The following is a 4,266-nucleotide window of genomic DNA, read 5'->3' as shown; positions in this document are numbered from 1 at the left end:
AGGGTAAACCACCGGATGGGTGAGCCCTGTCGATGCAAACCAACTCAAGCTCCCCCTGGTGTTCCCATCGGGGTCCTGTCAAGGCCCTAGCCCCCAACCGGGCTTCGGATAAGATCAACACCCCAGGATTCCTTTAACGGAATACCCTTAAGCTTGGAGGGGCAGGTGATGGCCACACCTCCCCTCCCCCACACAAGGTCAATCAATGCCTAACCTCAACCCTAACAAAGTTGTGACGATTGCTACGAGGTAGGCGAAAACCAAGTGGCCAGTGCCAATTTGCCAAGTGGAAAAATTCCTACCAGGCCCCTTAATGGCGACCAACCGAGGTCCATAGCAAGGCCAGTGCCTATATAACTTTATATATATATAAAAAGTATTTTGCTCCCTATGGCTTGGTGTGCTAGACTTGCTTCATTTAGTCCTTAAGGAGGAGAGATAGATGAAGAGAGAGAGAGAGAGGTTGCGTTGGAAGTAAGCAGGGACACCGCAGGGGCTTGAACCCCGTCCTGGAAACCAGGAGCGCCAACCACCAGCGTCTTTTGCTTTTTTTGGGCCAATGCAACAAGGTGAAAAGCAAAACCTGAGAGAACACTCTGAATATAGAATGTTCTCTCAGGAAAAAAGAAAACCCTTAAGAATTATGAAGTTGCAGACAGAACACAATCGAGGTTTTATCCCTTGCCATTAGCAAGGGATATTCACCTAGATGTGTTTACGTCACAGAGTGCCATGTTGACTGCCATTCATTTGCAGGGCACAACAGAGAGACTGGTTCCAGTCTTCAAACTCTGCCTTTATGCTCACCTTTTTGTTTGTCCCTCCGAAATGTGAATTCATGGGCCTAGAAGTTCCTTCTGGTCCGTGAAAAGAAATTTGGACTCATTAGTTTGTCCCCGGCCCTTTCCCGCCAATTCCAGAGAAATGTTTTTGGAACACAGCTGGTCTTACTGACCTGACTTCTGCAGGAAGAGCTGACTTCACCTGAGTGTGGTGGGCTCTTGGACAGAACTGTGAAGAGATCAAGCGGGAAATGGAGAAGTCAGCACAAAAGGATCGGACTGAAAAAGATCACGGAATTGTGGAGTGTGAAGTTCACTTGCCGTTAAGTTTCCTGAAGGCTTGCAAAATTCTATTTCTTGCGTCCCTGAGATGCACCTGGAAGAGACTAGGGTCTTCAGCAGCCCTCCCCTCCAGACAGGAGCAAAAACCGCCGGTTACCTAAAGCAGCGCAGTCAAGACGCAGGTGTCTGTCAATCCTGCACTGTGAATGTTCATTTGATGTATCAAGAGCTCTGAAACTGCCCCTGACTTGCCAATGGAGCAGATCTGCTTCCGGCACCGGTAGCTCTGTGAAGTCTGTAAAAATAAGAGCTGGAACAAAACAAGGCTGGCTGTCCCACCCAAAGATGTACCTTATTGTGTGGTGATGGCACAGGAAAGGGCCTCCCCTGCAGTGGTGTCCCGACAAGAGAAGTCCCTCCAGGTAGAAGCACGGAGAGCGACCGCATTAGGCTTCTTAGTTCGCAGCTCTTCTGAAACAGGGATTGAATAACCAACGTTGCTCAATACAAGCTCTTTGGAATATTTAGTTTTCATATTTGATGGATGATTCCATTTAGAGCCTACCTTTTCTCCAACAGGCTCAGGGTGCTTCAATGGTCCCCCTCACTGCAACCTGAAAGAATCTTTGTACAAAGAGTTGCAGGCAGAACACAACAGAGATTTTCTCCTCAGCCAAGCACAAGATACTCACCTAGTTGACCTTCAGCCAGAAGACACACAACTGTATTGCTGCTATAATTACGATAGAGCATTTAGAGATTACTTGTTAGTTATTAGTGACTATCGCCACCTCTGAGAATTCAAAAGTATTTTTAATAGAAGCTACAATTGCAGTTGAAGGTAAATAAGTGAGAGGTAACAGGCAAAGTAAGCAGTTTGCTACACCAGGTTATATTACCTTAGGAACAGAAGTACTGGCGAGGATCCTGATTTTAGCGTTTGTTGAAAACCCAGCAACTATCAACCCTATCGTGCAAGTTTTCACCAAAAAGTCAGCAATACAATTTCGGTCAAATTAAATTTTGAATAGTCTTAGCATTTATGGATCACGTTCCCTGCATTAAACAATCATACATGTACCCCAGGCAAAGAAAATTGGGAGCTACATGCCTCCTTTATCTACAGGATTGAAGGGTACAGACCTCTATTCTAAAATGTTTCACAAATGTGGGTTATTATGATTTTGTGTGTCCCTCTCTGGTCATTAGTGGAACAATCAGCCACCCCCTTATGTATGAGTAAAAATGGCCAGAGAGTCAGGATTCATAAGATTTCAAAAATTTTCTCAGTCATTTCAGCCTTACCATTAGCAGACAACATTTTCTGCCCTTTATATACAGGAAAAAATGGTCACGGCTCATCCTTCCTAATTGTGAATATGTTTGTGCTTAAACGTTTGCTGGACTTTTTTTGCTTAGAAATGGCCGGCAAAATGGTGAAAACCTCTACTCACTCCAAGGCCTCTACCCGGCCGCCTCTCCCATTGCCATCAGTAGATTCACCCTCAAAATGCCTTATTTGCTTTTTCACATTGAAATCAGCAAGGCAACTGTTACAGACAAAAGAAGCAGTTTGATGCATCAGCTTTTAAAATGGGTATTCTAAATGGGTATTCTATCTTAGGAACAGAATTACTGGCAAGGATGCAAAATGCTGGCATGTTTGGAACCTTTTGGATTTATACACACCTGAAGGAACAAAAACGCAACAATATTTTAGTGACCCTCTTCTGCAGTAAGTACAATTTGTTTAGCTTCATGTGCCAAATGCCACCACTTTTAAGCAGCTCCTCAAGAGGGTTTGTTATTCTACTCCATGGAAGCCACATTATAAATAAAAGGAAGTTCTTCCCATTAGCAAAGGAGCTTTTCTATAGTCGCCAAAAAGCTATCACAAAATGGCTGCAAAGCATTTTTGTCAACAGGGCAGCCTGAGCTAACATGAAATTAAATGGAACAATGTTGTCTTCTCCCCCTGGATCCCCCTACCCTTCTCACTTCTAAGTCTTACCTGTCTTAAAATCTTACCCGTCTTGGTTTTTCCAACTTCTGGAGCAAGGTTCTGGAGCTAGTGGTTGTAGACCAGATCCAGGTGCCCTTGGAAGAAGCTGCTTTTCTGGATCCATTTCCATCAGGGTTTAGGCCTTGGTCGCCCTGCACCTCTGTCGAGAGACAAGGCAAGGCGCTCAGTGACCCCCAGTGCCCTCCATCAGCTCCGGCTGGTGGCCCAGTTGTGCCCCTCTCTGGACACGGATAGCCTGACTCCTGCTGTCTCTGCTCTGGGAACCCGTTCTTGGGTCGTTCTTTTGGTTTTGATTTTGTACATTTGATATTTTATGTGAGCCGCCCTTAGACCTTCGGGTATAGGGCGGTATAGAAATTCAATAAATAATAATAATAAGAACTTCAGCAACAGAAACGCCAAACTTCTTTTTATGAAATGGCTTCTCCTTTTAAAAGAAAAGCCGTCTATTTTCTGCAATTATTCTTCACTCTGCTTGAAGCAGACTTCATATCCACCTACCCTTTCCTCTGCTCCTTTGTACATCCAAAGACTTGTTGCTCGAAAGGGAAATAAACTTGATTTCGCCCCTCACATTCTTTTCTTTGTCTTAGTTTTCCCTTGGCTTTTCTAGTCATCAGGTGTATCTGCTTTTCTTGATTCTCTTTAAAATCTTCATCTTGGTGTTTTTTATGATTTTTCAGTTTAATTTTTTCTTGGCTAAGCTTTCTTTTGGGGGCTTTCTCAAAGTCCAGCATCTGTCCAGAATTTACTCTCCCTGTTTTACTATGATTAATTCTTTGTTGGTCTTCTTATTTTCTTTCAGTTTCCTTTAAATTTAAAATGTATTGCGTCTCCTAACACCTTTTAGGGAGTTACTGAATCTATTTAGCTTCTGTCTGTCTGTCTATCATCAACAAGCAACATTTAAAATTGCCAACTATGGAGATCCCAAGGGAACATTTGTTGTATCTCTTTTTAAAGTTGTAAAGAACAGCTTCACCTCTGACCCGTGAGAGGGCTAAAACCAGTATTATAGCCAGGGACAGTCTCACTCACTAGACTCTGGCTCGCTCCTTCCACCACCTGTCAGTCATAAGGACACATAAAATAGTCCCTTGGCGCAGTAATACAGTGGATACAAATGGGTTTGTTTTCAACATGGAATCACTGCGCATGGGTGAGAAATTAGTGCTGGCC

The 4,266-nt window shown here is 43.8% G+C and overlaps 1 long non-coding RNA gene across 1 annotated transcript; it reads right to left on the bottom strand.

Annotated features, from left to right (window-relative positions):
* Window positions 1-950: 950 nt before the first annotated feature.
* On the bottom strand, window positions 951-4,007 carry LOC308468993. Its single transcript, XR_013981965.1, has 3 exons — window positions 3,589-4,007; window positions 1,104-3,226; window positions 951-1,011 (listed from the first exon to the last, which is right to left on the bottom strand). It is a non-coding gene; the product is annotated as an uncharacterized lncRNA (long non-coding RNA).
* Between the last annotated feature and the right edge of the window lie 259 nt (window positions 4,008-4,266).

This window comes from Podarcis pityusensis (genome assembly GCF_964106645.2).
Source record: "Podarcis pityusensis genome assembly, contig: HAP1_SCAFFOLD_146, whole genome shotgun sequence".
Classification (NCBI taxonomy): Eukaryota; Metazoa; Chordata; class Lepidosauria; order Squamata; family Lacertidae; genus Podarcis; species Podarcis pityusensis.
This window is presented reverse-complemented; position numbering and strand designations above follow the sequence as displayed.